The following is a 24,131-nucleotide window of genomic DNA, read 5'->3' as shown; positions in this document are numbered from 1 at the left end:
TGGAAAACCCTACAAGCCATGAGTTCAAACTCCTCCTTTTACACATTTTTGAATTGAGACCTAGGGAGCGGATATAACTCATCTGAGGTCACAAGATGGTTTAGTGTAGGAGTAAGAGAATATCCTTCTATTTGGTGCTCTTTATTTTTAGAATGATTCTTATGAATCATATTTTTCAGTTTGCTTGCTTTTATAGCTGTGTTTTAAAAAATTATTTTCCTTCCAGAATAAAAAGTGAACATCTTAGAAATTTCCAAAACATTGATTCAATAAGTATATGTTGACTATTAGCCTTGAGTCAAACATATGAGTCTATATATTATACTTCCTAAGAGCTCATATGCCAATTATTATAATTAGTAATACTTTAATTCCAAAATAGTCTCAAGGATAATTTTTAAATTAAACACCAAAAATCTAAATAATGAATTGATATTTCAGCTCTCCACCTTAAATCAAAATGAATTGGTCATGGAGAGAAAAGAACAGACCTAAAGAATGGCTGTAATGGAAAAGATACACCATAAAAAGTATGTTCAGCCTCAAATGATGAATAAGAGGAACACAGAGATAAACTAATTATGGGGAGCTGAAACAGATATTCTGAAACAAAAGCACATCACTAATGTTACACAGAATCTGAAGTTCCAAAGAGACTTTTATTAAGAACCCATTTTATGTCCGGCACTGAAATAAACACATTATTACACCTTATTTGATCCTACAACAGCAATATAGGGTTAACATTTTTATTACTATACACTGCCATGTAGTTTAGATATCCAGAAATGAAAGGTCCCAAGGAAATTGTATAACTTGTTTAGCTTACCCAGCCAGCTGGAACCATGATTCAACCCTGGTCTGCTTGTCTATAAAGCCTATGCTCCAATATGAATCCTTATATTCCTCATCAGATAACTTATTTTGAAAAGTAGCATATTTTGATTATGTCAAATCATCTATTATTTGGGTAGAAGAAATATATAAATCACTCAAAAACAGAAAAAATTTCACTTGAATACACACACACACACGTCCATGTATATAGAACGTTGATTGCTGACAACCTAAAAATGGAATTATTTTCCAACAGTAAGATTTACTAGAAGAAATCACTGCAATGTAATTGTATCTTGGGCAGTTATTTAGAATCATGGCTTTATGAAACATAGTGACTTGATGTTACAAAATTGTAAATGATTTAATCATTTATTTGGGAAATTTATTTTTTTCTTTCTTCTCAAATTTGTATTTAAATTCCAGTTAGCATACAGTGCAACATTGGTTTCAAGAGAATTCAATGATTCATCACTTACATACAACACTGAGTGCTCATTATAAGTGCTTTCCTTAGTCCCCATCACCTATCTAGCCCACCCCCCACCTATCTCCCTCCATCAACCCTCAGTTTGTTCTCTATCTCTAAGAGTCTCTTATGGTTTGTTTCCCTTTTTCCCCCCTCCAATATGTTCACCTGTTTTGTTTCTTAAATTCCACATATTAGTGAATTCATATGGTATTTGTCTTTCTCTGACATATTTCACTTAGCACCTTCTAGCTCCATTTAGGTAGTTGTAAATGGCAAGATTTCCTCCTTTTTGATGTCTGAGTAATATTCCATTATATATAAGGTATATATATATATATATATATATATATATATATATATATACACACACACACACACACACACACACACACACACACACACCTTCTTTATCCATTCATCAGTTGATGGACATCTCTCCACAGTTTGGCTATTGTTGATAGTGCTGCTATAAACAATGGGATGCATGTACCCTTTTGAATCTGTATTTTTGTATCCTTTGGATAAATATCCAATAGTGCAATTGCCGGATCATAGGGTAATCCTATTTTTAACTTTTTGAGGAAGCTCCACACTGTTCTTCAGACTGGCTGCATCAGTTTGCATTACCACCAATAGTGCAAGAGGGTTCCACTTTCTCTGCATTATTTGGGATATTTAAAAAAATGTACTTATAATTGATTGAGGACTTGGAAATTAATTTGTTTAAATTTTGGTAGAATTGAGTAACTTTCTAGAAAGACAGATAACCTCTTTAGAGAGTGGTACACTGCATTCTTTTTTTTTTTAAATACAGATTATGAGATTTGGTACAAATGTATATATGGGCTTAAAAGAAAATATGTGTTAGGCTCAGTTGGTTAAACGTCCAACCTCAGCTCAGGTCATGATCTCACAGTTTGTGAGTTCAAGGCCCACATTGGGCTCTCTGCTGTCAGTGCAGAGCTCACTTTGGATCCTCTGTCTCCCTCTCTCTCTGCCCCTCCCTTGCTCACATGCATGCTCTCTGTCTCTCTCTCAAAAATAAATGAAATTTAAAAAACGATGTGTAAAACCCAGTGAAGAAGGAGGAATTCTACTAACATACTTTTTAATTTAATGTTTACTTTATTTTAAGGTGGGGGGGGGGAGCACAGAGAGAGGGAGAGAGAGAAACCCAAGCAGGTTCTGCACTGTCAGCACAGAGCCTGATGCAAGGCTCCATCTCATAAACTCTGAGATCATAACCTGAACGCAAATCAGGAGCCAGGCACTCAACTGACTGAGCATCAGAAACTTCTAGAGGAGGTTATCACTGACATCATTTTTTTCCCTAGAAAGCTCTAATAATGTGATTTGCAAATGACAGCTCTAACCACCATTGGCAGGAGGAAGTGCTCAGTCGTGAAAAAAGCCTTGGCAGTGATGAGTAAGTTTTGTGTGTGCACAGAGAAAAGTGGCCAAATGAAATTATTTCTTTTACGATCTGTGTCTTCTATAGGCTTCCTAAAATGCCCATGTAAATAGGTAGAAATAAGATACTGAAATATAGTATGTAAGGATATTTATGCACTTTGGATATTCCAAAAACTGTATTTGTATGTTTTCCATAACTTAACTAATCTTCACATGTAGCCACTGTTAAATCTGGTAATTTTGGAATAGGAGTATAGGACTCAGTGAGACACAAGAATTTAACCAACAAAAGCACCATCAGCACTTAAGAATTAAGGTTAAGCATTTAAGGTTTAAACAGTCTTTATTTCTTGGTGAAGAGAGTAAATATTCCGCCAATTCCAAGTACAAATTTTCCATAAGGGATATCTCCCCTTCTATCTGGGGGCGGAGGAGGAGTCACACATACTGTGATGGGGGTGTCAGTTTCGTTCTGTGTGGCTTTCACTTGATTTGGTTCATCCTCTATATCTCTAGCACTGGCCTTTTTTACCATCACATTTGATAATAAGACTGGTGGTTCCTAGCCTATGGGCCTGCTGTAGTACCAGGGCATAGACTTCCCTTTGCTTTGACTTATGGGGTCCACACAGTTGCACCTGAACATCTCAACCACAGGACTCTGGATCCACCTGCTTTTCAGCACTTCTGCGTCTCCCTGGTACCCTTAGATTCTCCTCTTGGATATTCTACATGCCTCACATAATCTATGTGCAATTGACAGTGTTATCTCAACCTAGCAATCCAGGCACCTCTCTGCCCCATTGTCCACTGTTCCCTTACTATATTGGATGAGTTGCCACAGGGGATGAAGGGATTTCCTGAAAGGCCGACAGTCCCTTTCCTAAACTATGTCCAGGGAAGCCCAGCTCTTCCCCTAATCATTCTACTACCCACCCTACTCCACCCAAGGGGTAGGGAGGGCTGAATTACTTAGTGTTCCATCTCTTTCCTTTTATCTAAAATATAAATTTTTAAAATGCTGCATCATAATAAAGATTATAACTACTACATATTTTATTGGCAATCATTTTTATACTTTCTTCTTATGATTTGCATGTCTTCTTTTTTGAATCTACATTTGTATTTCATGTGTGAGATATTATGTAAGCTATTTCATATCAAATAAATTACATCTTAAATAATATTTATAGTTAATAAAATACACAGTGATATCTGAATATGCAGTTATAAAAAGGACATTATAAGAAAAATAGAGAGTAAAGGTCAAAAAATATTCAGAGAGAGTGAACAGAGTTTTTCAGAATTATAGAATGAGAAAATTTGATGCTATTCCACTCTGTCCAAGGGGTTATATTGATAGAATTTTATCTATATTATCTTAGCAGGAGTAAACATCCCATTAAACAATATGTGTTATTTTTTCCCCTATTAGCCATATTGTGATTTTTATTAGGTAACATATGTATAACATATTCAGGATAAATTTGAGAATAAAAGATAAATGAACTGAATGTGGCTATTTGTGGAACATAATCAAGAGCTTGCTGAATCTGAAAAGATAAACAATATACTCCTAATATCTAGAAGAGCTACATATCTCATATACCAAACATTGTCTCTCATAAATTGGCTTAGGTGTGAAGGGTAGCTGGAAAGTTAAATTATAAAGCTGAACAGAATTCCAAATGCCACTGTTGATGCCACCAAATTAACACCAGATTCAATGTCTCCAAAGAGTTGTAATTCACTTCAATGCATTTAATTGCTGTCTTTTATCCATTATGAGTCACATCTAGTATACATGCCTTCATAAAAGAGGAAGGCTGCACCTTAATTTTACTAAAGCAGCAGCAGAATGGCACACTCATTGTCTACAAACTACAGCAGAGATTTCGATTATCATATGAATTGGGATCCAGGTACACTACAAAATAGGGCGAACCAAATCTCTTTCAAAACTGAGTACACACAGTTCTTCATTTCTCTGTCACCTTGGAGAATATCTGCAAAGTGCACACGTTATCTTGCAAAGGGGCACAGCAGCATCTGTGGGTTGAGAAAGAAGGAAACTGACATCAAGAGATATTAGAATGAGTTTGTCAGCAGTTAAATTTTGGATGCAACCTATGTGCAGCCTGTTTTGATAAAAGTCATGTTAAGGATGTGAGCCAAATGCTATGATGGACATCTGTTTCTTTAAGGGTAGTCTAAAATGCCACCTTTGAAAAACAAGCATTATGTTCCTGTGGTTGAAAAGCAAATACTTTAATAAAGAATTATACTTGGAGCAAATACAGCAGTTAAGGGAGGATAATGGACTCGACTAATATGAAAACACTTGCTACCCACACCCAGAAAGGCTGGGTAATACATATAACTTTAAAACAGATGAAAAGCTGAGCTCAAAAGAAAAATGGGGGGTGGGGAAGGGGAGAGGCCACTATTTGCCAGAAAAGACAAGGAACTGAAAATAAGAGCAGGAACTGCAGAGCTGAAATGGTTGCATCCCAGTGCTTGGGGCCTGGCTATTAATGTCTCTGTGGGGCCAGGAACAGCTTTGGGTCCAGCCAGGTGAGAAGTTGAAACATCACTCTACCATGATTGAAAAGCAAGGTAATAGGGGATTTTAAAGACAGGCTGGTTACATTCTGATGGATACCATGTGTATCCAGCGGCTTTTGTGTACAAAGAATTTGAGAGGAAATCACATGAAAATGTCCCTTGAAAGATTAAACAGGAGTTCTATAAGAAAATTAATGGAAGAAGACATTCCCAGGTGAGGAAAATTCTACTCACAAGCAAAGAGACATCAATCAATTTGCCAAAAGGAAAACTCTTAAGATGAAGGCTCTCTAAAGCACTGATGGTTCTGACATCCTGCAGAACGATAATTTAAGGCTGCAAGTGTGGGTCTATAATGGTACATGAGAGCGATGAGGCTTCCGTTCTTTCCACTCCACCAACTTGAATACTTAACAATTCCTTATCATTTCAAACACACAGAACACTGCTATTTAGGGGATTAATTTATGTTTACTCCCCCAAATTTCTTTTGCTCGTGTTTACTATGTGCTGCTACTTTACATGTATTATAACATTTTCTCCTTATGTGAGACCTTTGATAGAGAGCATGTTGTTATCCTATTTCAGAGACGAGTAAACTGCAGCTCAATTTACAAGATGGTTTCTTGTTGTTTTCAGGTCTCTGCTGATATCCAATGGATATGACAATTTTACAAAGTGATTATTCCTTCTGATACATGGCAAAATATTTTATTGATGTCATATTAAGTCTGAAACATTCCTACCTCTCTAAGCTGAGACAAGTCTCCCGTGAACAGTATGACTTTACAAGAAGGCAAAATATACATCTATTTAGAACTTCCGTAGAGCCACATGCTGCAATCACCAAATTCTGCCTTGGGTGGGGGGTGGGGGTGGGGTGGGGTGGGGGCGTGGGAAACACATGTGGAGAAGAAACAGAATTAATTAACATTTTTGCCTAGTACAGGTGATTATTACTAGCCTGAATAAACAAAGTCATTTAACCATTAGTAATTCAGACTTACTGTTTTAATCTCATTCTTCACATTCAAGACCGCCTTCCTCAACAATCACGATACCACTTTAACAAATATTTCCAGGTATTCACAAAAAAGAGCCTATTTGTTCTTCAACAGATTGGGTACTAGAGTGGCAAGTTAACACCCACCATGTTATTTTTCTCCTGCTCTAATTTGTTTCTTTTTCTACTTCACTGACTATATTTCTTTCTAATAGGAATAATAACTAATATATATTTAGAACTGTCACATAAACACTCATATTTCCACTTTCAGATAAGTGTACTGAGGCACAAAATACTTAAGTGTCATGGTCAAGGCCATTGATCCATTAAGAAAAATACTAAGTTTTTAAAGGCTTTCTCACTCCAGATGGCACTATGAAACCTAAGTTTTGTGGAAGTCATAACAATGTAACCATTTGCTGTTGCTTCAGCATTACCTGATTTAGAAAGAAACTAAAACTACAGCATATTTAAACTGTAAAAAATGACAATTTGATATATGTACACATTGTGAAAGGATTCCCACCATGGGGCACCTGGGTAGATCAGTCATTTAAGCATCTGACTTCAGTTCAGGTCATGATCTCGCAGTATGTGGGTTATTGCCCCAAGTCAGGCTCTGTGCTAACAACTCAAAGCTTGGAGCCTGCTTCAGATTCTGTGTCTCCCTCTCTGCCCTTCCCCCACTCCCACTCTGTCTCTCTGTCTCTCTCTCAAAAATAAACATTAAAAAAAATGAACACATACCTCACCTCATATATTTCCTTTTTCCTTTTTTTTTGGTGAGAACACTTAAGTTCTTTTCTCTTAGCAAATTTCAATTATACAATGAAGTATTATAAACTATAGTCACCATCTTATATAGATTATAGATTCTTATAGAGAATCTTATAGATTCTCAAAGTTTATTCATATTACAACTAAAAGTTTATACTCTTTTTCAAACCTCTCCTTATCCCTCCCCACCTCCATTCCAGCCCTTGGCCACCATCATTCTCTTCTCCATTTCTTTGAGTTTGACTTAAAAACTCATATAAGGGATTCCATGAAGTTTTAGTTTTCCTCTGTTGGTTCATTTCATTTAACAAAATTCCTTGCAATTTTACTCACATTGTGGCACATGACAAGATTTCCTTATTTTCAAAGGTTAAATAATATTCTTCTGTGTGTGTGTGTGTGTGTGTGTGTGTGTGTGTGTGTGTGATAAATTTCACATTTTCTTTACCCTTTCATTCACCAGTGGATACTTAAGTGGTTTCTATACCTTGGTTTCTGTGAATAATTCTGCAATAAACACAGCAGTCCAAATATCTCTTTGATATCCTGTTTTCATATCCTTTGGATATATACTCACAAGTGGGATTGCTGATCATATAGTAGTTCTATTTTAGTATCTTAAGGAACCTCCATACTCTTTTCCATAATGGCTGTACCAGTTTACATTTCCACCAAGAGTATACAAGTGCTCCCTTTCATCCACATTCTTGCCAGTATTTGTTATCTCTTGTTTTTTGATAATAAACATCTCAATGGGTATGAGGTGATATCTTATTGTGGTTTTGATTAGCATTTCCTTTGTGATTAGTTATGTTGAGCATATTTTCATGTACCTATTGGCCATTTGTATGGCTTCTTTGGAAAAATGTTCATTCAGGTCCTTTGCCCATTTTTAAAAATTGGGTTATCTGGACTTTTTTTGCTAGTGAGTTGTATGAGCCCTTGCACATTTTGGATATGAATCCTTTTTTGAATGTGTGGTTTGGACACATTTTCATCCATTCCATAGGTTGCCTTTTCATTTTGTTGATGATTTCGTTTTGCTAAATGCAGAAGCGTTTTAGTTTAGTGTAGTCCCACTTGTTTATTTTTTGCTTTTATTGTCTGAGCTTCTGGTTTCTTATCTCAAAAAATCATTGCCAAGACCAATGTCATAGAGCTTGCTCCTTATGTTTTCTTGTAGGAGTTTTATAATTTCATGGAATTTAAGCCTTTTAAGCCATTTTGAGTTGATTTTTATGTATGGAGTTAAGACAGGGGTCCAGTTTCATTTTTTCACATGTGAGTATCCAGTTTTCCCAGCATCATTTATTGAAGAGACTATATTTTTTTAATATTCTTGGCTCTCTTATAAAATATTAGTCAACAGTATAGGTGTGGACTTATTTCTGGGATCTCTATTCTGTTCCATTGGTCTATATGTCTGTTTTTTCTCCAGCACCATGCTGTTTTGATTACCATAGCCCTGTAGTATATTTTGAAATCAGGTAGTATGATGCCTCAAGTTAATAGTTAATAGAATGTTGATCTACCTATGACATAACTATAATAAGATTAAATTTTTATCAAGTGCTTTCTATGGATCAGCTACTATGTAAAACCCTGTGTGTGTTGTGCTTTATAATACTTTCAAGAGCTCTAGGATATAAATCAATTTTATCCCACTTTTAGAAATGAAAAACCTAACTTCAGCTAAAAATTTAAGAACGTGAATTCAAACCCAATTCTGTGTGTTTCTTTTAACCTTTGTCAGAATTAATATAAAATCATAACATGTTTAGCATTAAACACAATTTTAAAGTGTAATTTCAGTCATGCCTGGCAATAACTTTCATTCTCTCTAGATTATTTGTAAAGTTTTATTCATAATTGGCGACCTTTACATCACTTTGTGATTTATTTTCCAGTTGATACCCTAATAATTCATGGCAGTCAGTACAGGGCCTGGTTTATAGTAAATCTCAAATAGAGTAATGAAATAAGATTGAGAACCTCTCACAATTATTATATCAGTTTTTACACATCTAAGGAGATAGTAAAAAGGACTATTTGTCCTACTGGTGTCACCACCTACTGTATGGTGGTGCTCTGTCAGTTACAAGAAGAAACAGTCACTGCCCTCATTGTGCTTCATTCTAGAGCTCCATTGTCCATGATGACAGCCAGTGGCTACATGTGGCTGTTGAGCACTTGAAAAGTAGCTAGTCCAAAATTGAGATGTGCTTTAAGAGTAAAATATACATTGGATTTCAAAGATTTCATTAAAAAACAGAATTCTAAATATCCCAATAATTTATTATGTTAATTACATACTAAAATAATATTTTAGTTATATTGAATTAAGTACCTCTATCATTAAGATTAGGTTTTATGATTAAAATTAATTGTGCTTATTTCTTTTTTGTTTTTTTAAGACATGGCTACTAGAAAATGTAAAATTTCATATATGGCTTGCATTTAATTTCTATTAGACAATGCTGTTCTAGAGGACAGGAGAGACACATTAGTAGACGATTATAATAGAGGTTAAAATTTCTATGATAAATTTTTGCAAGGATCATATGGAAACACAAAAGAAGGACTTCCAAATCACAAAAGATAATTCACTAAAACTCCCATTAGAATTGACATTGTTTTCTTATCTACTTGCATTTTTTTGTAATTTCCATTTGTTCCTAATGCATTTGTTCTCAGGTTAATGGATACTATGGTTTCCTTCTACAGAAATTTTGTATAAAATATCTTGAGTGTTTTGAGTGTTTGTCTGCCTTCACCAGACAAAATAGGAAGGTGTTAGGATAGGATAAGCCTCATGGGCCTTAGTGGGAACAAACAGAATGTCTAGATCAAGAACATTTTGGAGTGTACTCCCTAATTGTTTAGCTTTCTCTTCAATTTTTTACTACTTTCTGTGTCTCACTATCAAATTGTTTTCCACTAGTTTTTTTCCCCAAAACTCTTCTGGTTAAGTATAAATAAATACGTAAAATTTAAGAAATCATAAGACTACAGCTGATAAATTCTCACAAGGGAAATGTACCTCTGTATTTAAGCATCTAGATCAAGAAATAGAAAATATCTAGTGTCTTAGAGGCTCCCATAAGCCTCTTTCTAATCTCTATACCACCAAATGTAGATAACCATGTTGACTTTTAACCCCAGAGATTGGTTTACCTGTTAAAACTCTTTATTTATGAAACCATGTGACTGCCTTGTGTTGACAGTGCTCCAGCATTGGATACCAACTATACCATACTTCTGTTTAAATGGAAGTGGACAACTAAATATCACCCCATGTACAAGAAAGAAAGTGCAGTAAAAAAAAAAAAAAAAGAAAGAACAAAGATACTGAAGGAAACAAAGATAATTCAGGGGGGAGAAAACAACTTAAAAAGTCTTACTCAGGGTGCCTGGATAGCTCAGTCAGTTAAGCATGCTACTCTTGATTTCAGCTCAGGTCACGATCTCATAGGTTCGTGAGTTTGATCCCCTTGTTGGGCTCTGCACTGACAATGTGGAGCCTGCTTGGGATTCTTTGCCTCCCTCTCTCTCTGCCCCTCCCCCACTAGCTTTCGCTTTCTCTTTCTCTTTCACACACTCTCTCTCTTTCTCTCCTTCTCTCTCTCTCTCAAAATAAATAAACATTAAAAAAAGCCTTACTCATTTACTATTTTCTATTTATATGTGTCTGGGGATATGAACACATAAATTGCAATTGACCCTTAAACAACTTGGGGGTTAGGGCACTGACCCTCCTTCCCCCCCTACAGTAAAATTCCACATATAACTTTTAACTCTCCCCAAACTTAACTACTAATAGCCTACTGTTGACTGGAGCCTTATTGATCATATAAACAGTAACACTTATTTTCTATGTCGTATGTATTATATAATGATTTCTCACAATTAAGTAAGCTAGAGAAAATAAAATGTTAAAATCATAAGGAAGAGATAATATACTTACAGTACTGTACTGTAAAAAACCCGTGTATAAGTGGATCAGTTCAAACTCATGTTGTTAGTATATACAATACTAACCTTAATGAAATTCTAAGTATTACATACAAATATATTTGGATGAAATTATGAAACAAGAAGAATGACATAACATTGACATAATCATAGAATAAGAAAATCTTAGAGATTGACAACAAAAATTGCAGACATAAGACATTTACTAGAACTAGAAAATAAATTTGAGAAAATATTCTAGCATGAAACAGAAAGACAAAGAAACAGATAATGTTAGGTAAAGGATAATAGATGTAATAATCCAATATCCTGCTAACAGGATTTCCATAAGAAGAGAACAAGGAAAATGGAGGCAAGGAAGTTATCAAAGAAATAATCAAAGAAAAATTTCCCAGAAAAGAAGGACATGAGTCTTGAGGTTGAAAAGATCCATCAAGTATCCAGTGCAATAAATGAATAAAGATCTGCACATAGCTTTGAGTTTTAAAAACTTCAGAATATGAAAGATAAAGAGATAATCCTAAAAGTATACAGAGAGAAATGACAACCCACTTATAAAAGGATGAGAAAGAGTGGCTTCCACCTGGAATCAGCAGAACTAGAAGCATGTGGACAAGATAGTGATGCCTAAAAGTTCTGAAGAAAGGCTATTTTCCACCCAGAGGTCTGTATTCAACTAAGGACACTTTCAGGTATGCAAGGAATTATCAACTTTACCTCTCATTTGTGTTTTGCAGACAGTGATTTGATGACATATTTCAACAAAATAAGGGAGTAAATCAATACCTTGGAAATGAAATAATCCAGGAAAGAGTAAATTTATTCTAGAAGAACAAAGAAAAGAAGTCTCATAGTCATGGTTTTGTACCAGATCTACAGGGCAAACAATCCAAGTCATGGCAAAAAGATGAATATTTCTGTGAAAAAGAAAAGAAAGACTAAAAAGAAAAGAAAGATATTACATCTATCCTGATGTAATAGAAAGCAAAACTAAAAATTGAAAGTAATTGAGAATAGCATAAGGTCAAATAATATAAGAATGAAAGAAAGCCATCGTTCAAATATTAAGCAAATAATTAAAATGTGATATGATTTCAAGCAATTGTTAGAGAATAAGAAATAGTAATACTTTTGACCCAATGCTAGAAACAGTCTCGTTTATATAGTACAGAGGTCAAGATATTGGTTTGGAAGAGGAGGAAAGTAATGTTACCACATGGATTCCACAGTTTGAATTTACCTATCCACAAAATTTAAAAAGTAACTCATGTAATGGCTTTTAACTTTAGAATCAACCTATAGACAAAACCTAGAAGCCCAGGAACTGGTTGCAGAAGAGAACGTAAATATTAATGGACAACATAAAAGTAAGAGTGAGGCTGACCTAAATTGAGAAGTGAATAGTCAGAAAAGGTTGGGGTTGGATGAAAGTGAAAGAAAGGCAGGGTGCTAATACTTTCCAATTAGAAAGTGAGAAATCAAGAGAAACTGATGAAAATTGATGGAAACAATTACACAGATCATCAATAAGAGAATTACATTATAATATTAATATCTAACAGAGAGCAGTAAGGTGGATGAGTGTAGGGTAATTGACCTAAATGCTCATTATTCATATGAAGAGGCAATTGAATTCTGTAACTCTAGTAGGTAAGCTGAAAAGAAGTTTATTAAAAAGAACACTAGGAAACTCACATAATTTGGGGGAGGGTGAAATAACCAGGTTTGGAATTAAGCTTCCAGGAGTAATGTCTAAGACCACAAAGCAAAAATAGTCTTAATGAAGAAATTTGTCACTATGGCTGCCCCACTGAATGCTAAAGAAAATCGGAATTACTGATTCCTCAAAGCTTGCTACCCCAACCCTCTCAGCAAAGAAATATGGATTGAAGCCCTTTTCCTCAAGTCACTTACATCCAAATCACTTTCTCAGGCTGTTGAGTCTGACTGGATGGAATAAAGTCACATACCAGTCCTGTAGCAAAACCTCTATATGGAAAGAGACTAGGGAACTGAGTTTTAATCTTGGGGAGGTAAGATTCATATGATTGGAAAATTCATATGAAGGTGCTTCATTACCAGAACATTGGACAAAAGTGACATATATTGTCAAAGTTGATTTTAAAAAGGAGCAAAAACATTATCCACAGCTTTGAGATGAGCACCAAGAGAACTAAAAAGCAGGAATAATTTAAAGAGTTGCATCCAGGGCAGTGTAACAGAGGGTAGATAAAGAAAGGTAATAGGGACTTCTTCTAAGAAGCTCTTCTATTTCATTTGTCATCACCAGCAGAATTGGATGACACAATTAAAAATTGAAAATAAAAGAGTGACGATGAGGAGACGTGCTAAGGTGAACCAGTAAATGATGGAGTAAGAAATTAAACAAAGATCATGGGGCGCCTGGGTGGCTCAGTCGGTTAAGCGTCCGACTTCAGCTCAGGTCATGATCTCATGGCTTGTGAGTTTGAGCCCTGCGTCGGGCTCTGTGCTGACAGCTTAGAGCCTGGAGCCTCTTCAGATTCTGTGTCTTTCTCTCTCTCTCTGCCCCTCCCCTGCTCACACTCTGTCTCTCAAAAATAAATAAACATTAAAAAAAAGAAATTAAACAAAGATCTTTCTTAAAGCAAAATACTGACTACAGTTTAACTTCATGTGACAGAGAAGGTGGAGTTTAAGCAGAAAGATCTTCAACACTAAAGGGTCCCTTTATTTTAGAGAATATTGAGGAAGCTTTATGTTTGTGTGGGAGGAGAAGGAAGAAACAGTGATGCCAGGGATTGGAGTTGAGAATTAGAAAAAAGGCCAGGGGTACCTGGGTGACTCAGTCAGTTGAACTTCTGGCTTAAGCTTGGGTCATGAGCTCATGGTTCTTGAGTTTGAGCCCTGCATCAGGCTGTCAGAGCAGAGCCCACTTTGGATCCTCTGTCTCTCTCTGCCTCTCCCCTGATCACACTCTCTTTCAAAAATGAATAAATATTTATTTTATAAAAAGAGCAAAGGGCCAGACATTCTGAATTAAAAAAACAAAAAACGTCAACCAGGATAAGTAAGTAGAGTTCTGAGGAAATCATCAGTTGAGGCATGTGCCGAGCAACATTATAAAGGAGTTTCCAAAGCTACAATCACTGTTTCTTCTTGCTAGAATTTCTGTCTGTTCAGAATAGCAGTTCTTTGAGTCATGACATACATTCTGTTTGGTTGGGCATATTTTCTGATTGGTCAAAGTTCAAGCTATACTGGTAGTTAAATATTTTGGATTCCACATTGCTATGTTTTGCACTATCTTTTAAATAGCATAATCATTCTTTTATTTTTATTATTATTGCTGTAAATCTTTAGTGTATGGTAAAATGAATTTTCACGTTTTTACCTGACTAGATATATCAACCACATAAACAACATTCAAATGAATACTTTGAATGTTTCCAGTATCTTAGAAGTATTCTCAAGCTCTTTCCAATCTGTATCCTTCAAGGAATCATTATTCTGTCTGCTATAACCATAGATTTGTTTTCAGGTTGTTGAAATCTGTGTGAATGCAGTCATATGCCACAGAATGTTTTGTGTCTGACTGCTTTCATTCAATATTATGTCTATGAGATTATTTCATGTTATTTTATCAGTTCATTCTTTTTCTTGTCTGAATACACCCTAATTGATTTATCTATTTTATTGCTAATGGAAGTTTGTATGGTTTCTGGTTTGGGGCTATTATGAACATTCTTGTACATGTATTTTTGAATTGGATATTTACCCAGGAGTGGAACTGCTGTGTCACAGGGTATATGTATGTTGAGCTCTAGTAGTAACTTGCACATAGATTTTGTCACTGTCTTCTTCAAAACAATATACCCCTTTCTCTGTATACCATATAAATTCATATCAAATTAATACACTTTTTTATGTTATCATCCATATATAACTTTCTTTTCTACATTTGACTCTCTCCCTTCCCTTCTCCCTCTTTTTCCTCTCCTCTCTACCCTTTTGCTCCTATTTTCTGTGATGCCCATTTCCTTCTTGCTATGAAAAAGTGACAAATTACCATTTTCTGTCTTTTACCCTACTTTTGCAATGGGGCAAGGTTTTCAGTTATTTTCTACCAGAAATTGATTGAACTGATTGAACAAATGGGTTAATGTCTGGCTAGAGCCTATCCTAATTTGTAAATTTACAATAAATCTAGAGTATTAGTGTATTGCCAACATTAGCCCTCAATGATAAAGAGAGTCTTAAAGGCACAAATTCAAGATGCAGAATTTATTTAGGTAATATTTTTCTATTTAAATGTTGAGAAACTGTAAGCATTGGGTTAAGATATTGGAAAAAATGTGTGTTGTAGAATATTAACATATGGTAAATATTATTTGTTAAATATCAATAATTCATTAGATTAAAAATTGGACATAAATCCTTACATAATTACATTTAGACTTTTTTTATTATTAAAAAGCTAATATTAAAACTCTTTCCTCCCCTAACGTCAGGAACAAGACAGGGATGTCCACTCTCGCCACTGTTATTCAACATAGTATTGAAAGTCTTAGCCTCTGCAATCAGACAACACATGGAAATAAAAGGCATCCAAATCAGCCAGGAGGAAGTCAAAATTTCAATCTTCACAGACAACATGATACTCTACATGGAAAACCCAAAAGATTCCACCAAAAACTGCTAGAACTGATCCATGAATTCAGCAAAGTTGCAGTATATAAAATCAATGCACAGAAATCGGTTGCGTTCCTATATACCAATAATGAAGCAACAGAAGGAGAAATCAAGGAATGAATCCAATTTACAACTGCACCAAAACCCATAAAATACCTAGGAATAAATTTGACCAAAGAGGTGAAAAATCTATACGCTGAAAACTATAAAAACCTTATGAAAGAAATTGAAGAAGACAAAAAAAAAAAAAAATGGAAAAAGATTCCATGCTCCTGGATAGGAAGAACAAATATTGTTAAAATGTACCCAAAGCAATCTACATATTCAATGCAATCCCTATCAAAATAACACCAGCATTCTTCACAGAGCTAGAACAAACAATCCTAAAATTTGTATGGAACCAGAAAAGACCCCGAATAGCCAAAGGATTCTTGAAAAAGAAAACCAAAGCTAAAGGCATCACAATCCCAGACTTCAAGCTGTACTACAAAGCTGTAATCTGAGTGTGGTTTTGATTTGTATTTCCCTGATGAGGAGCGACGTTGAACATCTTTTCATGTGCCTGTTGGCCATCCGGATGTCTTCTTTAGAGAAGTGTCTATTCATGTCTTCTGCCCATTTCTTCACTGGGTTATTTGTTTTTCGGGTGTGGAGTTTGATGAGCTCTTTATAGATTTTGGATACTAGCCCTTTGTCCGATGTGTCATTTGCAAATATCTTTTCCCATTCCGTTGGTTAAAATTATGGAAAGAGCCTAAATGTCCATCAACTGATGAATGGATAAAGAAATTGTGGTTTATATACACAATGGAATACTACGTGGCAATGAGAAAAAATGAAATATGGCGTTTTGTAGCAGCGTGGATGGAACTGGAGAGTGTGATGCTAAGTGAAATAAGCCATACAGAGAAAGACAGATACCATATGGTTTCACTCTTATGTGGATCCTGAGAAACGTAACAGAAACCCATGGGGGAGGGGAAGGGAAAAAAAAAAAAGAGGTTAGAGTGGGAGAGAGCCAAAGCATAAGAGACTGTAAAAAACTGAGAACAAACTGAGGGTTGATGGGGGGTGGGAGGGAGGGCAGGGTGGGTGATGGGTATTGAGGAGGGCACCTTTTGGGATGAGCACTGGGTGTTGTATGGAAACCAATTTGACAGTAAATTTCATATATTAAAAAATAAAAAATAAATAAATTAAAAAAAAAAAAAGCTGTAATCATCAAGACAGTATGGTACTGGCACAAGAACTGACACTCAGATCAATGTAACATAATAGAGAACCCAGAAATGGACCCACAAATGTATGGCCAACTAATCTTCAACAAAGCAGGAGAGAATATCCAATGGAATAAAGACAGTCTCTTCAGCAAATGGTGCTGGGAAAAGTGGGCAGTGACATGCAAAAAAAATGAACCTGGACCACTTTCTTACACAAAAATAAACTCACAATGGATGAAAGACCTCAATGTAAGACAGGAAGCCATCAAAATCCTCGAGGAGAAGGCAGGCAAAAACCTCTTTGACCTCAGCTGCAGCAACTTCTTACTCAACATGTCTCCAGAGACAAGGGAAACAAAACCAAAAATGAACTATTGGGACCTCATTAAAATAAAAAGCTTCTGCACAGCGAAGAAAACAGTCAGAAAAACTAAAAGGCAACCAACAGAATGGGAGAAGATTGTTGCAAATTACATATCAGATAAAGGGTTAGTATCCAAGATCTATAAAGAACTTATCAAACTCAACACCAAAAACCAAATAATCCAGTGAAGAAATGGGCAAAAGACATGAATAGACACTTCTCCAAAGAAGACATCCAGATGGTGAACAGACACATGAAAAAATGCTCAACATCACTCAGCATCAGGGAAATACAAATCAAAACCACAATGAGATACCACCTCATACCTGTCAGAATGGCTAACACTAACAACTCCGGCAATAACAGATGTTGGCGAGGATGCGGAGAAAGGATCTCTTTTGCACTGCTGGTGGGAATACAAACTGGTGTAGCTACTCTAAAAAACAGGATGAAGGTTCCTCAAAAAACTAAAAATAGAACTACCCTACAACCCAGCAATTGCACTACTAGGTATTTATCCAAGGGATACAGGTATACTGTTTGAAGGGGCACATGCACCCCAATGTTTATAGCAGCCCTATCAACCTTAGCCAAAGTATGGAAAGAGCCCAAATGTCCACCAATGGATGAATGGATAAGGAACATGTGGTGTATATATATATATACATACATACACACACACACACACACACACACACACACACACACACAATGAAGTATTACTCGGCGATCAAAAAGAATGAAATCTTGCCATTTGCTTATGTGGATAGAACTAGAGGGTATTATGCTAAGCAAAACTGGCCAGTCAGAGAAAGACAAATATGATATGACTTCACTCATATGGGGACTTTAAGATACAAAACAGATGAACATAAGTGAGGGGAAGGAAAAATAATATAAAAACAGAGAGGGGGACAAAACATTAGAGACTCTTAAATATAGAGAACAAATAGAGAGTTGTGGGAGGGGTTGTGGGAGGGAGTACGGGCGAAATGGGTAAGGGGCATTAAGGAATGTACTCCTGAAATCATTGTTGCACTATATGCTAACTAACTTGAATGTAAATTAAAAAAATAAATAATTTTTAAAAAACTAAAAAAAAGCCGTTCCTAAGTAATTTGTAATTATCATTTTATATATCTAATAGGAGTGATGAGGAGGAGAAAGCCTGGAGCCATGTTCCAGAGCTGCCAAGACTTGGTGAAACTGGGAGGTAGAGCCATGGGATGAAAGAATAACATTATTTCATGCCTTCCAGTTTTTCTAAGGTGATATAGGGTTGGAGACAGTCTGTAAAAGTCAGTAGAAGACACAGAAAGTTTGGGAATCTGTTCTGCATGTTCCCAATGGCACTGAGTATAAAGATAAGTTGTCAATATATATCTGAGAGTACTGCCCTGGGAACGATTTGGAGGGAACTATTCACAGTGCTACATAGTAAATCCTGGGCATCTTTTATGATGAGAGATCTCATTTCAGCTCTGGTACAAACTGGAAGTGACTCTTCCTGAGCCACTGTCTTGTCACAACCGTGTGCAAGAAAAAGGTCTGGAATAGTAGAAAAACCAGTAGTTGGGATAAGGGCTGATGGTTTCTGCCAAATGTACTGGAGGAAAGCAATTCTCTTTCAAAATCAATTAATAAGTACTCAGAATTACACAAAAACAAACAAGAAAATACTACTCTAAGTAAGTACATAGAAAAAGGACTAAGAACTCATTTTTATGGGCTTAGAAACAATGCAGATGATATTGAGCAAAATAAGTTATTCTAGTTACTCATATAATGTATTAAAATGCAAAACAAATAATGACTGAAAGCACTTCTTTTATTTTGTATTCATATCAACTGCATTGGTAATTGTTATTTTAGACTCGTTTGTTTTGCTTTTATGTTGGGATTTGGATTAAATCTTCTTATAAACAATGTTCATATTATTCTTCTTGCAATTAAAATATGTAAAAATTAAGACTTTTATATAATTGTTTTATAACAATTTGTCTTTCTTCTTTTGGTAATTTGCAATGAAGAATGAACAGTGTTTACCAACTCCAGTAACTATACAATTGGTTCAAAAGTTCCCTCTGCTTGGCTAATTGCTATCAACTTTTTAGAGTTGATGCTAAATTTAAATTCCCTAATATCAGAGTCTATCACTAGATTTATATTTGAAATATTAAATAACTGGAGATGATAAATATGAAAGTCATTTTCTTAATGGCCAAAATCATTAATATACCTTTTCTTTTTTTTTTTTTTTTAAATTTTTTTTCAATGTTTTTTATTTATTTTTGGGACAGAGAGACACAGAGCATGAACGGGGGAGGGGCAGAGAGAGAGGGAGACACAGAATTGGAAACAGGCTCCAGGCTCCGAGCTGTCAGCACAGAGCCCGACGCGGGGCTCGAACTCACAGACGCGAGATCGTGACCTGGCTGAAGTCGGCCGCTTAACCGACTGCGCCACCCAGGCGCCCCTAATATACCTTTTCAAACAAGATTCATATTATTTATTTAAAAAAAATCCATACTCTCTATATACTATAGTCCAATAATACAATTCTTAACAAACCTCACTTTATTAACAAATCATATGAAAAAAGCAATTGTTTCAGTGAAAGAAAAGGTTAGGACTAGAAGGTTTCAAGTTCACAATTGCCAGTGGCTGCAAAGTAATACTAGTGAGTAATGCAAATTTGATTTCCTAATTATTTAATGAATGTTATAGCTGATTCAAGTCATGAAAACATCCAGGAAAAATTCCTATACTTAAAGGAGCATCTGGTTACTCTTTCTCCTCATTCCTTTGTACTCCCATTCCTTTGAGAGGTAACTAACGCAGCCTACCCTGCCCTCTATAAAGACCAGAATATACTCAGTATATTGGCAACATTCTAGATATTATATACCTAGAAAAGATTTCATTTTCTTGCCTCTCTGAGCTGAAACATAACTGAAAATAATAACAGTGGATAATAAGATAATAAAAAGAAAAATAATAAGAACAGAGGAGTTGGCTTGAGCTTTACTTCAATCCATATTAGAATCCAGTTCTGTCTAGCTTTGTCTGATATGGCCAGTCCACCAGGAGACTATTTGCATGGGGAATGAGCTGTTGCTAGGGTATTGGTTTCAATTATAATGAATAACATGTAATCTATTCATGCAATGGAATATAATTCCAGTTAAAATAAATGACAAATATCAATATGGATACCCTCCCCATCCTGCCAAATCCAAAACTGAACATTATTTTGGGTTCCTGGACACAGTTCTAACGTGTGTGTGTGTGTGTGTGTGTGTGTGTGTGTGTGTGTGTGTGTTGGGGGTGGTGGAGTTCCCCATGTACCACCAAGCAATATACTTGCATACCAGCCAGGCGTTCTACAATTTAACTCAATTCTGACACCAGCTACCTAGAGATAGTGTCAGATCCCACAGGTTGAGGGCTTAGTCCCATAAGATCACCTTTCACCTCAGATGCCAATCATAAGGGCATGCTGTTACCTATGTTTCTGATTGACTGGCTGTAAATCCCAAGTTCCCATAATATCCTCCTTGGGTTTGATGAAGTTGCTAGAGCACCTTATAGAACTCAGGAAACTTATTTACTCACTAGATTACTGATTTATTACAAATGTTATTAAAGTATATAAATCAACAGCTAGATGAAAAGATACATAAAAGCAAGGCATATGGGAAGGGGCACTGGGCTTCCATACCCTCTTGAAATTCACCATTCTCCCTGCATTTCCGCAAGTCCACCAACCTGGAAGCTCTCCTAACTACCATTTTGGGATTTTATGGAGCCTTCATTACTGTGAAAATTAATAAAGGGGAACCCCACTAAAATGGAATTGGGAGGGCAGAGGGAGCCGTCACTCCCTACCACTCATCATCAATTGCAAATCCAACAGGCAGAGAGGCCCCCTGCAAGTTGATACTGCTTTACTAGCTCAGCAGCAGGAAAGGTTTCTTCTTCCCTTCTACCCCCACAGCCAATGAGAGATAGTCACAACTCGGCCAATGAGAAACCACTATACTTCAATCTCCCAGTTTATTTTAATAGACATTTTGTTTATAACAATCTCTTCCAATTCCCCCTTTCCTCTATAAAAGGGTATTCCTCTCCTTTGTTCTCCAGACTTGCTTATGGTTTCACCATAGCTTGCTTGTCCCCAATTGCAATTTTCTGCTGTTCCATAATAAAGCCATTTAATATAACTAGCAGTTTTGTTTTTAAGTTTGACATTACATAGCCATGAATGATTAAATCATTGGCCATTGGCAATTGATTCAACCTCCAGCTCGTCCCTAGAGGTTGGGAGGATGGTAATGGAAGTTCCAAGCCTCTATATAGTTGGCTTCCCTGGCAAGCAGCCCCCATCCTCCGGTGGAGTCCAAAAGTCACTTCATTAATAAAACAAAAGACACATTTGTGGCTCTCACCAATTAAGAAATTCCAAGGGTTTTAGGAGCTCTATGCCAGAAACAAGGAAAAAAACTAAATATATATTTCTTATTATAAATCACAATATCACAAACATTAAAATGTTACAAAAGGACAAAGGGGAAGTATGATGCATACCACTTGCTTAAAAATTTAAACCATATAAAATATTACATGTTATTTATTAATTTTTCTAAGCAACAATATATATCATTTCTATATTATAAATCATGGCCTAGAAAGATACACATTCATTTCTAGAAAGTGGTTTCCTCTGAGCACAAATGCAAGATTGGATGGGTGAAGAAGACATCAGTGTATCTGTAGTTATCCTATATATTTAAAAAAAATCCTAGGAAAAAATCAGTCTTGTAAAGTCACAAGTTTTGGGGTGTCTGAGTGGCTCAGTTGGTTAAGTATCTGACTCTTGATTTCAGCTCAGGTCATGATTTCACGGTTCTTGAGATTTCACCCACGTTGGGCTCTGTGCTGACAGCATGGAGTCTGCTTGGGATTCTCTTTTTCCCTCCCTCTTTCTCTCTCAAAATAAACAAAAATAGGGATGCCTGGGTGGCCCAATTGGTTAAGCGTCTGACTTCAGCTCAGATCATGATCTTGCAGTTTGGGGGTTCAAGCCCCGCATAGAGCTCTGTGCTGACAGCTCAGGACCTTGAGCCTGCTTCAGATTCTGTGTCTCCCTCTCTCTGCCCCTCCCACTCACTCACTCTCTCTCTCTCTCTCAAAAATAGATGAACATTAAAAAACTAAAACATTTTTTTAATCTTTACTTATTTTTGAGAGAGAGAGAGAGAGAGAGAGAGAGAGAGAGAGAGAGTGCAAGTGGGGGGAGGAACAGAGAGAGACACACAGAATCTCAAGCAGGTTCCAGGCTCTGAACTGTCAGCACAGAGCCCAATGTGGGGCTCCAACTCATGAACTGCAACATCATGACCTGAGCCAAAGTCAGCCACTTACTTAACTGACTGAGCCAGTCAGGAGCCCCAACATTTTTAAATTTAAAAAATTACATGTTTTAAAGCAGAATATTTCCTCAATGAATCCTAATGGTAGTAATTATGTAGGCCTCTAAATGGTCATGCTAAGGACAGTAAATAGGGTCATTTGGCTGTTTGGCACACCAGCTTACATAAAGGTCTAAAGGCAAAGTAAATGTAATTATAATGGAAACCTAAAACACGGGAACCAAAATGTTCTTAACTTTTCTCAACAACCTTGAAAAACACAACTCATTGCTAATATGATTGAAAATTGAGGAGCAATTTAAAGTTATTGCAGAGGTGGATTAGATAAAATGCACCTGGGGTTGTTGGTGAATTTTAATGTAATTTAGAGCTGACAGAACTTTAGAACTAATGATCTAGCCCTGTGGTGATTCCTGGCACCTAGGAATTTGAAAGGTAGTAATGGGAATATGGGTGGAAGAAGAGTGATTTTCCATTTGCCTCAGAAATACATTTCTACTTTTCTTCAATTTTTGCCTGAAATCATACTAATTCTGTGTGGCAACACTGATTAACGTACGTTGATTAGAAGTTTGTCAGATTTATTTGTATTTGATTAATAAACCTTGAAAAAATGAATGAATAATTCTAAATAAATACAGTGCTTTTGGCGATAAAACTTTTCAAAATATTGATTTGCATGAAAAAATAGTAAAAAGATTCTTGGTAATAGAAAGGATGGAACAAATGTATAGTTTAGTGACTTTTTAGAAACTGAGACTCCTAAAAGATTTAATTGCTCAGGTCACATAGCTTGGGATGAAGAAACAGTCACTAGTCTACCAGTCTGGGTCACTCTACATGCTAATTTATCATTGTTTCTTTTTGAAAGGGAAGATGAGACAGGAATTTTCCAGGCTGACATGAATGCCAAGTGACTGACCAAAAATTCAGTATTTCTCAAAAGAAACAAATTAGTAGAAATGTGGTTACTGATGGTTCAGATATATGAAAGGGAACAAAATATGCCCTCAAGTATGCCTTTTTGGATATTGATTATTCTGAACTGGTGAGTTTTAAGAAAAAGCAGAGACAGGTGAGACCTTGAAAGTAGAGTAGAAATAACTCTTTTGTAAGAGACGTTTATAAGGGAGATCTCCATTTGTAAGGGTGTCTCCCTTTCCAGATCAGGAAAAGAAGGATGATCCTAGATCTCTAGAAATGCTTATCAAAGGAGAAAGCAAGGACTTAAATCTTCAGACTACCACTATTTACTGTGTTTTCCTTATAACCTCCTATAACCAGCCTCTCCCCAACACCCAGTATTTTTTGTTTTTGGTGGAGGTGGTATTTAAGGTGGTGGCTTGGGCCACTTCTGAGAGTTACTCAGTTGTCCTGGCTCTTTCCCATGCATACAGGAGGT

At 36.0% G+C, this 24,131-nt stretch overlaps 1 long non-coding RNA gene across 1 annotated transcript in view; it reads right to left on the bottom strand.

Moving 5' to 3' along the window:
* Nucleotides 1-4,146: 4,146 nt before the first annotated feature.
* The window catches only part of LOC131491575 (uncharacterized), a 39,247-nt gene continuing 19,262 nt past the window's right edge, over nucleotides 4,147-24,131 (bottom strand). Inside the window, exons 3-4 of the long non-coding RNA XR_009251532.1 lie at nucleotides 6,034-6,144; nucleotides 4,147-4,771 (exon numbers count right to left, since the gene is read on the bottom strand). This is a non-coding gene — a long non-coding RNA (uncharacterized LOC131491575). The remainder of the gene's footprint in view (nucleotides 4,772-6,033; nucleotides 6,145-24,131) is intronic.

Source organism: Neofelis nebulosa, chromosome 12 (genome assembly GCF_028018385.1).
Source record: "Neofelis nebulosa isolate mNeoNeb1 chromosome 12, mNeoNeb1.pri, whole genome shotgun sequence".
NCBI classification, from domain to species: Eukaryota; Metazoa; Chordata; class Mammalia; order Carnivora; family Felidae; genus Neofelis; species Neofelis nebulosa.
This window is presented reverse-complemented; position numbering and strand designations above follow the sequence as displayed.